Genomic DNA, 12,212 nt, shown 5'->3' with positions numbered 1-12,212 from the left:
AGATCCAGGATCCACCTTTGCCACACGCTTCTGCAACATGGAAGTTGGGATAAAGAAAACCAGCCACAAGTTTTGAAGTTGCAGCCATTAAACTGCTACATGCAAAAGCTCCAAACTGAGGTGAACTAGAAAAAGTGATCCCAGTTTTACCAGTCTATGCACAAGATCTGGGGTTTTCCCAGTGAATTTCCATGTACCTGCTTCACACCTGTATCCCAGTTTTCACGTTGTGGTCAATCATACAGAGCTGGACTGCTGCAGCCTTCTCCCGCTCGCATTAAACAAAGCGTGTCTTATTAAATGCAACTATGCCAGCTAAATTTAATAGTAATTCCTCACGGTAATTCAATCTGTTCATTTTTGATTCATTTTCTAATGAACACTACCATCCTGAACTCCAAGTTGGAGGTCAATTTTTTTCATGATTGTATGCCGTTAATTACCACACCGTAATTCCAGCAACAAATGTGAGAAGTGAAATGTACAGCATGGCACCGATCCAAGATTCAAATGGCAATTTGCATGAGGAGTTTCTCATTGCTTTACCGAGCTAATACTCATTAGCTATTAGCAGGAGGTACTTGCTATAAAAATAGGAGCAGAGAGACATAGTAACTACCACTGCACACACAAACACTAACCAAACAAATATTTGATGTTCATTTCAAATACAGTAGAAGTGATGAAAGGACTTAATACACAGGCCCTAATTTCCTTCTAATTACTCAAATGAAAATCAGGACAACTTGACTAAATTCAAAGGACCACTAGGCAAGGCAAAACAGGTGGAAAGGGTAAAAAGAGCCAAGCGCATACACAGTTCATTAACATAATAGATGTGTAATGTCCAAGAGATGCCTGCCACATAGGAACACTCTTCACCAGGTGCACATCCACAAAGCAGCAACCCAGAGGAACGTTGCTGGTTGCTTCCCATCCTGGCTTTCTGTTCACAACTGGTAAAACAAAGACAGCCGACGACAATGCTGCCAATATTTTCTTGCCATATAACCACCTTGCCAGAATGCATGGCTCCTTTCAAACCACCACTGCAGAGCTCTTAGCTGTGGATCATCTGAAGATGCACAGAAACACAGCCTCTGGCATCAGAGTGTTTCAGGCGGAGCAGGAGGAAAGCTCCAAGAGAGAGCATAATCTGGTATGACACAGTATTTCTGATTGATGCCACTCCACGTAATTTTTTGTTTCAACTCTTATCACCTGCTCATGCTCTCAGGGAGACTGTGATTCTTAACAATGCATTAACAGCAGCAAGATAGGTTCTTCCCTACTACATAAGACAGAACAAGACAGAAATAAGTAATTATTAAGCAACAGCAACTGTACTTGGGAGGTCAGTTTTGTTCATCTTTTCCTTTCATTGCTGTGCTCAGTTCCATGCTATCTATTCCAACCTCCCTCCACCCTTTTCTTCAGGGGGAGGATGCACACACAGAGGGAAGCCACAAAGCAAACTGCTTACCTGCACATTTTTTGAGTAATTTATGTTGCTGTCCATCTTTCTGCTACTACTCTCTACACTTTTAAGTGTTTCCCTTCTTCAGCTGCAGCCTCCCCCTCCCTATTTCCCCACCTTCCTTTCTTCTGTTCTGAGCTTAATTCTCTTTCCCTCTTCCTTTTCTCCCCATCTCCAGAGTACCGACCTGCTCACCATTCCCATGCCATCATCCTGCTTTTGTCATTTCCCCAGCTTTTTTCTCCATCAGGTCCTGCTGCGCAGTTCACAATTGCTGACACCCACACAGCCGTAAAGCAACGTTTTGCTTTCTGGGAGCAGAGAGCAAACACACCGCCAGCATCCAACTCCCTTGCTAAGAACATTTTACATGCTCAAACTGTCTTAACAAATGAAATCAGGTTTAGGCAAGTCAGACCTGCTATGCTTTCTCACACTCCATGTGGTTTTTTACCAGCCATATCTACTTTCATACCCATTTCAGCAGGGGGTCTCTGCTACCGTTCACCCCCTCAGGAACACCCTATATTCCAGCTCTTGCCAATGTCCACCAGCTCCAGCTTTCCTGCTGTGTTGCATTTTCCTCTGTGCCATGTCCTGCTGGGCCCTATACTACGTGCTACTACCCCTAAAGCCCTTTAAGAAACCGAGGGATGTAAGAAGGAAATTCAGGAGACCTCAAAGTCAACCAAGGCAGCTCCTTAAGGCATATTTTAATAGCCAGCAGGCAAGAAAAGAAAGATCCAAGCTGAGCAACATAAGCCCTGTGATACCTGAGGGAATCCTTTCCTAGACAAAGCTATTTCAGACTGCAAGAAAAGTCCTGGTGCAACACAGGAGAATAGTAAAGGCTAAAGTTGATTCCTCCCTGCCTCACCAATGTAGTACCCACACAGGGAAGCAAAACACCTCTTTGTCAGAATTCACGCCATTCTGGTCTCACCAGACCTGAAAAAGCAGATTTTCTGTCACATGGAGAGTGGGTATTTTGCCACTATCTGTCAGGTCAGATGGTGTTACAGGTTTTAAATCATTTGACATGACCGTAAAATTAACTCACATTAATATTAAACACTGTCCCAAAAAAGCTGTTAAAGTCAGAAGAACCCAAGATCCATAATTTACATAGTTTGGGAAATTTACTTGTTCCACAGTATGAATGAGGAGCTTTTCCCTCTGGAAAAGAAAACATGCATTTAAAAGAAAACATTTCTCAAGTTTTGCACCAAGGCCTCCCACACAGTTTCAGAAATTCAAAGTTTTGAAAAGTCTTGTCCTTCACATCCTTTTGTTCTTTGAAAAAACCCCACAACACTCCTAATTGAATACAAAAGCAGCATTTATGTTTTGCATCTATTTACAAGTTAACAGCAAATGAAATTACAAAATAAGCTTCAGACTGTCTGGAGAAATATGAGATTGTGCTAAGACTGAAAGCTTGAAGGGTGCACCTTGCAAAGCAATGAGCCAACTGCTGCCATGTATCTTTGAACTAGTGGCACAAAAAGTCACTGAGGTTGTAGGAATAAACCGTTTTCAACCCTCCTTTTATCAGCTCTCTAGGCAGAGGTCAATTTTATGCACATTGGTGTTAAGGATCTGTTTTTCAGCTTGGCATGCAAATCACTGGTTTGAGTGATTCGAGCCAGGCATAACTTACGTTCATTGAGAGCTGGGCATGTGCTGGCACAGACTTACTCAGAATAGCTGAAGAAACATGTTTCTGAAAAGCATCCATCTCATTCCAGCTCTGCTGGCTCAGGATCTTTTGAATTTCTTAGAATTTAGCCCACGTGGTCCATACTCTGAAATCTATGGGTTAAGCCTTCCAAAGAAGATTGCAACCTTCAGATAGGAACCTGCCAGACAGAAGTAGACTCTGATGGAGCCCTGTACTCATATCAAGCCAGCTGCTTTCTGGGATAATTCAAAAACCTGAGAAGTAGACAATTATGAAATGTATTTTTCTGACTTCCCCACTTCCAGAATTCCTGACGCTTCAGTTCTTACAGTTAAAAAATTCTTCCAGATTTTGCCTGATGTAAATATGCACTCCCTTCTTTGAGACTGCTCAATTACAGAAATTACAGAAATGAGTTATCTATGTTTTTTAAGACTTATTACATTTAACTACTTTGAACTTCTAAATTCTGATCAAACTGGTCATTGCTCCTCTGTGAAACGAATTTAAACAGGAGGCCAGAATCTACCCTCTGCACAGCTCTCCTATTGTTAACATTGCCAGCCTGTCCTGTGAGCAGAATTTTGCCGTAACTGAATTTTTTTTTGGCATCTTATTCTTAAAGAAGACAGAGCAGGAATAGACCAAGCTGATCTGTTTAAGTCCAGAGAATGGTAAAACAAACTTTCTTCAATGAGTAACAGTTCCAGTGCTGACCAGAGCTTTTTAGCATCTCTGGGAGGAAAAAACCCTGCAAGATGGCTTTCTCCATAGAGAAAACTGAGGGTAAAGGAAGCAATAGCTACAGGTACGAACAACCCACCACCACCACCGTTACACTGTACCTTCTTTCCTTCCCTGCAGTTAGAGGGCATACCAGATGCAAGTCTCCTAATCAATATTAAATAGCAAAACCAATTCATCTTTGATAAGAGTGTTTTGTGCTGAAGCAAGCCCTGTCAAAGTTGAATGAAAATCTCTGCTGGTGGATGTTTTACTTGGCACAGACCAACAACGTGCCAGAGGCTGCAACTGTGCCATAAGCAATTCACAGTTCTCATCTGAAAAGTAAATAAACGTCGTATAAAGTGGCACAAGCTTTTTGGGGAGAGGACTTAACACTCATTCCCTAACATGTCGAGACACTGTCATCGAGTAGAAGTTTGGCTTGACTTTACTGCGTTCACGGTTGTTCACAGATGGTATCATATGACCCAGAAGGATGAAGGATTTATTTAATTTACAAAATAATCCTTTTTTTTTTCCTCTAATCTAGGTGTAAGATCAAGCACTGAATGGGTTTTATGTGACCAAAGAGAAAACAACTTCCTTTCGCAATATTGCAGTAAAGCTGGGAGATTAAATTCTCTCTCACGCCACACGAAGCCCGACAGACCTCAGCCATTTTGACTACTATACATTCTGTTTCAGTCAGCCTTTTGTCAGAGGTAAACATAACTGATTTAGCAATACATGTATCTGAGAAGGACAGACGTGTCTTTAACAGGATGCCTTTAAGTCACTCTTCTGAGATTATTAATTTGACCTTCTCCCCACTTGGTCAATCTCCCTCGGAAACATTAAAATATACTTTTAAAATACCTAAGCGTCTGTAGCCCAGATCTCTCTCACACACACACGCTGTTACAATGCCTGTCCTTGATTTTAGTTTTAAGTTCTCCAGCTTGCTAGGTAGCCTTTACAACAGCTTTTTTTACAAAGGCTTTGGAAAGGAAATGACAATTTGAAGGCCACTGACACTCCTTAAGAAGAGTCTGGAAGCTCTACATCTAGTAGATATTTCACCCCTTCACATAACACGCAAGACCACAAATCACTCCTGAAATAAGAGAAACTCAATCTTTTCCTAATGTCTCTGCACACAGGCAAGGAACAAGGCACCACCTTTATGCACTACATGTAGTACTACAGATTTTGTTAACAAGCATTTTTTAAAACACAATGAGATTAGGCCATTAAAAATGCATCTCTTTCAAGGCACCATGCATTGATAATGGATGGTCATAAGGATTTTATATAAGAAAACCCAAACATTACTAGTTCTCTTAAAATATGAACCACTCGGGCTTTCGCTGCCATATCACCTGTTCATAATCCTGTCAGAAAGCCCCTGAGAAGCAGAAAAGCAACGCTTCTGCAAACTGGTGCCCAGCACAGAATTACTGCGTGGCTCTCTACACAGGGTGCCTGTGTTTCAGCTTCATACAGCCAACCCAGATGTGCACCTACGCATGCTACGCACCACACATGGATCCGGTCTTTAGTTTTGGGGACCAACCACACTCATGCAGTGCAGCTTTCCAGCAGAACCGCAGAGTACAAAGGCCATCAGGCATTGCAGAAACAGTAAATGCCTTTCTACTACATGTCACACGTGTATACTGAGCTTCAACTAGGATAATGCTCTATCTCATTGTCCCAGTCCCCCAAATCCACCCCCCATCCCCGACAAACCCTGGGAGCTGAGAGCAGGCAGGCTCAGGAAAGCCCTGTTGCAGGAGCCATGCTTTCAATGAATGGGTCAGAGTCCCTGAAATAAAGCTTTATTTTTCACAGGGCACCCCTAGCATAAGGTCACTGCCTACCTTGTTAGCGTGCCATCTGTTCTCAAAGCTTTGAGTAGTAGCTAGCCTGCATACAGGGCAGTTCCAAAAAAAATTTTTTTTCCTCATAACCAATTTTACTAATACCGGGAAATTAAATTTACCTGACTTTGCAGAAGGGGCATCTTGAAGGAAAAAAAAAAAAAAAAAAGTTTTGTCTTGCTTCTCTCTTGTTTCCACCCCAGTCGCTTTTCCTCCTAGTGACTCAGTTCGCGCTGCTAGCAATGTAATCGCAGGACGACTCCTGCTGGCAAGATGAAACTTTCAGGAAAAAGTAAAGTACTTTTAATCACCACCATTTTTACTGAAACTTTAAGTTGTGGTCGTTTGGTTGGGTTTTTTTGGGGTTTTTTAAGCTTTCGTTAGGCTGAGAGAACAGTCCTCCAAGCGCTTCTCCATTTTAACTAATACCAAGTCCTTCACAACTCCAGCTGCAAATACCATCTGCACAGGTTTCTAACATAAAGACGCTCACAAGAACACCATACAGGCTCAAAAGGACACCTGCTACCCCACTGAGGATCACACCAAAAGCTCCCAAACACCACAGCCCTGACATACACCCGCCTAGTTCTACCAGCGACCAAAACTGTATGGCATTGCACAGTCACCAGGTACAGTAACAGCTTATCTTCCCTCACCCAGCATTTCCCAGTGCCAGGCAATTTGGGAAGCCTGGCTTTTCCCCCTTGTTTTCCAAGTACTCTTGGAGCTAAAGAGCTTCACATCTAACTTAACAGGGTTAACTCTAAGAAATTCAATACTCTCCCAATTACTTGCATATTTTTCACAGGCATTTTTAGCAGAAAGCCCAATCCCTGCTCCCCAAACCTTCACAACCGAGCAGTTGCCTTCGCTAAATAGCAGAACACTTCCCACCAGGGGTAGGGGTAACTGTAAAGACAAGCAGCTTATAATGAAGGCCACTGATGAAAGCCAGCACTAAGCCATAGAAGCCCTTGAGCGTACAGAGATCAAGTCTCCCATGAAGCCTCCTCCTCTCAGTAGGACAGATAAAAATCCCTGATGGACCGATTCCCACATGCCTTGTGCCCTCATGGCATAAAACTCCTCTTTTCTAAAAACAGTGATAAGAAGTAAGGACACTGCTCTCCTCCCCAATCAGCTTTCCATGTGAATGGCATAGCACCACCACTCCCCGGCCCCAGCAACATTAAGACTCCTTGCACACGCACCAAACACTACTAGCCCTGCGTGGTACCACGTCAGGAATTCACTACCACAACTCCCCCTTTGTGTAGTTGTGGGCTGTAGCCTCCAGACACCTGCAAGCTGAGGTACCGACAGAAACAACTACTTGGAAAATAATCACGTTTATCCCTAACAGTATTTTTAGCCAGTCTTAACAGCTTTTTTCGCCCCCCATCCTATTATAGTCAATGCAAGTTTTTCCATACAGGCAGAATTTAGGCTATGGTATTAGCTTCACGCAAGGTTTGGAGGGTGACAATCCCAACAGTACTGCAGAATCTGAAGGCAGTTATTCATAATGCCCTTCTCAGCGCTTATAAACATCTTACCCCTTGCAGGCCCTATTAGATTTTCAAACAAACTTCATTAGTGACATAGTCTTGATGGGCTCTGCGCTTAACCCGGACCTTTCCAAGCAGTTTTGCATGCTACAAACCAAGTGCTGAGGCCAAGGTTTCAGCCTAGCCTAGCTTTCAGAGCAGAGGCAGGCACGCCGCAGAACTCAGCAGCGCTATCCCTGGGAAAATTAATGAGAGAGTGTCTGTACCTAACAGATTAAATTCAGGACGTATACAAGGCTGATTTTGCTTGCAGTGTCCAAGACTACGCTCAGCTCCATCACAGCAGGACAGCAACTGTGGGACTAGTGCTAACTCTAACCGCCAGCACCCTGGACACCCCCGTGGGTGCGGAGAAGCTAGCCTTTCCCCCTTCAGTTTTGAACGTAGCATTTATAACGTTCCCGTCCTGCTCTTCTAACAACCTTACCTCCATGCCAGCACTTACAGCTAAGAGCCCCATGAACTCAGTTTGACCTATACAGATGTAAAGGTTTTTTTGGAGTGCAGCTAATTCCCGTACAAGTCCAGGTTTAGGCTGTGTCAGCCTCAAGGCTTCATTCCCCCCCAGCAGCACGTGTGCCTCCGTGACAATTTCTTCCTTGTTTGGGCAAACATGTTCTGTATGTAGATTCACCAACTGTGAATTCAAGTTCATTGCCTGCTTCTCCTTTGTTACATTAACAGCAGTTTCATATGAGACAATTTTAAAAGCAATCATACATCACCTGCACTACTAAATTATTGCAGCGCTCTTTTTCCACAAGGAGCGTTATCGGCGAGCCGGTGAGCTTTTCCAATACTCATAAACAGCGGGGATTCCAAGCCCTGTACACATCAACTCCTTTCTTACTACCAGTAAGAGCACAGTTTTAGAGGCAAAGATGCTGCAGCCTCAAATGTCATAAGCCAATGCTTCCCCAAGAAGTATTTTTGGTTGAAATGAAGCTGCCAACCAAAATCAGCGTAGCTTGGATTGTGCTGCTAAAAATTAGCAGAGAATGAAGGGTAAATGCACTGAAAAACGCAAAGTTCTTTGAGAGAGAACTAGGGCACACCGATTGGCCTTCTTCATTGATGTGGTGTATGGGAGCATCTCTCATCCGTACAGGCATCTGCCCCTCAGCAATCATCCCCTTCTTGCCGAGGGCCAACTGGGCAGTTTGTTAACAGGGGACAACATTTAGTCCCCCGTCAGCTGCTCTGCAGGAACCAAGAGTATGTGCTCTCACACCCAAGTATACGCAAAGAGTTTACTCCATAGTGAAGGGTACACGAGGCAATTAGAAGTGTTTCCACTTACCACAGGTAACATCACACAGAACAGCTAGCATGACTGGTCAACACCTCGTAACAAACACAGCCTCTCTTACTTCACCACGGATTTGGGTAACCACGTCCTGAGTTACTGCCACTTTGCTATTGATAGGTCTGTGCTCTATTTACCTACCCAAAGGAGTATTAAGCACTCACTAACAGAAACTCTGCTAAAAAGAGTGCCTCTTATTATACAGGACTTACCACTCAGGACAGACAATCTATTCATACACTGCTCTAACTACTCAGTAACCATTACATTAAGTAAGCATTACAACCCCATGCTTTGCAACTAGTATTGATTTCCAGAAGTCAGCAACTCCATCTGAGCCGTGCCTTCTGTAATAATTCAATGGGTTTCTAAGTCATGTCGGCACAAGAACCACATGTACAACAATTCCCACTCTGCATGTTTTGGGACTAAGCTTATTAAAAGGGGAATAATCTCACATTGTCTTCCTCCCTTTCATCCCTCCTATGTGTCAGTCTTGCATTTCGGGATAAAAATCACAACATACTCAACAGCTTGTATAACACTATCGCAGTATTACACAGACCAGGGGCATTATTACTTTATCAAGTAGTAGCATAGTAACATGGATTCAGACCTCTAGGATTACACCTGAACAAATGCAGCTGAAAACTTGAGAAATTCATGAGCTACTTTTTTTCCCCCCCTCACCTGACTTGTAGAAGTCCGGATTTACAGTACTCCCATAGCATCAGATTCCCACAGGAATGTTTACTATTCCACACTTCTATTCTTTGAAAGTACAATTAGCAGCCTGAGAGCTTATGATTTAAGTTTACCTGTATATTATATTTCTGCTTAAGCATCACCTTTCTTTTTTTAAAAGCCACCCATCTTCAGAAAGGCAGGACTACCCTTTTCTGTAATGGATAATAAAGTCTTTGAAATAAGGCAAGAAAACAGAGAGGAGACCAAAAAAAACAATGCAAGTGGTATCACAAGCCTTGCTTTTCTACACTGACAGGTAACTTACCTTCACATGGTTCCTTTCAGGTTGCAAACCACACAACTATTATAAGACCTCATAACATTCCTTGTATACATAAATCATTAGTAATAAAACCTCTTTGCTTACACACAGACACAAAACGTTAGTTGCAGGGCAAAACAACATTCCTGTAAACCAGTATCTTACTTTTTGCTAAAATGCAGCGTGTTAATCACTGCTCGTGATCCACCTGAGATGCACGTATGTTAAAAGCCAGGTCCACAAGACAAAGCACCCCTCCGTGGCTTTATCTTTTCCATTCATGCAAGCACACATCCTCAGCACAAACTCTAAGCAGAAAAACATTACAGCCCAAGTGATGGACTTGCGGAGGATGCTGTACTTGAGCTAATGAAGCTAGACATACTGCGCAAGAAGCTTATGCAACACAAATAATTCTTTTTCATTAGAAAAAACCTATCTAGGTGAAACTTGTCGTAAGTAACCAAGCCTTTTGCCGCAGACTAAGTTGCTACCCCATTAGACACTGGTGGCATAGACTAGACTTGCCAGTATACAACCATCAGTAATGAGTACAATCAATTATTTAAAGCACAGGGTGGAAGGGAAAAACCCTACACATTTGAAACAGTTTTAAAAACCCCTGCTTCTCAATTACCTACCTTCATCCATCTTCTGAAACTCTCCTGGTGCTCCAGACCAGAAATTAATAGACAATCAGCATTACGGAGCTAAAAAAGCTTTACAACTTTATCTTCTGCAGAACAGAGGAAGGAGGAGAAAAAAAGGGGAGGGGAGAAAAAAAAAAAAAAAAAGACATTATCCATTCTCAAGATTCTTAGAAACAACCACCCTTACCAGCCTCCTCATCACCAGTTCCTGCTAGGGCAGTTAACATCACTGAACACATCAGACAAAATTTTTGCCCAGTCACGTCAACTCTTCACTTGGAAAAGCCACAGATTTAACGTTCTTCATTCTACTAGGCATTTGAGCACAGCCCATAGTAAAAAATGTGTTATGATGGCTATTCAAGTGCACAGTATTGCTTTTACCACATACTACCTAGTAAGTCTACTGAAGTCAGTATTTCCTTTACCCCCAAGAGAACTTTCTGGTCAAACTCTGGAGCAAAGCCCCCCACATAATCAAAAAAATAGCACTGTGGCTTAACTAACTTGTCAGGCACCCTGACTGACAGCAGCCAACCGCTTCAGAAGGGAGGCACAAGAATTTCTATGCAGACAGATATGGGTAACCTCTTTGAAATGTGTGCCCCACCTCCAAAAACAGGAATGATTTGAAGTCACAAACCCTTTTGTAAATAGCCAGTCCTTTTTGGAGCCATCTTACATTTTAGGGTACTGTTCTACTCACATATGTTTAGCAGCAAAGATCAAAAAAACTCCACTGAGACACTCCCTTCCTAACACCTCTACAGAAGGGAACAAGAATGCCACCTGGAAACAGCGTGTTAAAAACTGGGAAAGAAATTCTGCAAGGAAGCAAAAAACATGTATTTTTAAACAGTCAGTTCAAAGATGCCTGGATATTTATGCTAGTCTCCAGTTTACATTTAAGAAACTATGTTGGAGGAAAACAAGGTAAGCAAAATAAGAAGTCACAGACTGAATTCAATCAGGAGAACAATATGGTTACTTTACAAAACACTCAAGACAGGCTGTTGCATAAAAGGGTTGGTGTTTTGGTTTTAATCTGTTTGACCCACACCAACCAGCCCCAAAGAAGAAAAAGCTAACTGTGCAAAAAACCAGAACCATTGCCAAGTAGAACCTTCCAATATGTTTAAGAGCTCAAACCACAACAAGAGTTCAACTCATTTACTGGGAATCTATCAGTTACATCAAACTGAGCTATTGATAAGACAGACCCCCATTTCAGAGTGCCTTTACTTTCAAGATTTTCCTCCAATTCTGAGTGGTAGGCGTAGCTACTAAGAGGAATAAAGTTAAGCAGGTAGATAACAAAAGGCGACCCCCACAGCCATTTTCCCCCCACACGCTGGTAGAGGGGATGGGGAGCCTCCGTCCAGCAACTAGAAAAATCACTGTCTTCTAGCCAGCTCTACAGAGCCTCGTGCACCTCCAAGACCACTAACCCAGCACAGGACCACAGCCCTACACCTCCTAGCTACTCACCGCTCCCATTACATACATGCTCTTTGTCTCCAGACATGAAACCCATGTAAAGCATTAGTCAGCATTTTTAGGCAAAAAAAAAAATATCATCTCATCAGAAAGTGTACCATGGGAGTCTTCCTTTAAGTCACCTGTATGGAAAAGAGATCTACTGCTGCTTGTTGTGAAGCTGCCCCTTCTCCCCAAAACTTATCCCAAGTGGTTGTTCAGAAGCCCATCAAGAAGAACCTCCATGACAGATAACAAGACAAGAAAGTGACAGTAACTTCAAAGATTCACTCAGGTTTCATCCCAAAACATTTCGAGAATAATTTTTTCCAGGATAGTGCAAACCACTGACTGGATTCTGAGGGGCATCATATCAGTTATGCACAGATGAAAGTGTTATTCGAAAGATAAAGTGCATGATCACTCCTTCCACAGA

The sequence above is a fragment of the Falco biarmicus genome, chromosome 1, assembly GCF_023638135.1.
Source record: "Falco biarmicus isolate bFalBia1 chromosome 1, bFalBia1.pri, whole genome shotgun sequence".
Lineage (NCBI taxonomy): Eukaryota > Metazoa > Chordata > Aves > Falconiformes > Falconidae > Falco > Falco biarmicus.
Note: the sequence above shows the minus strand (reverse complement) of the source record.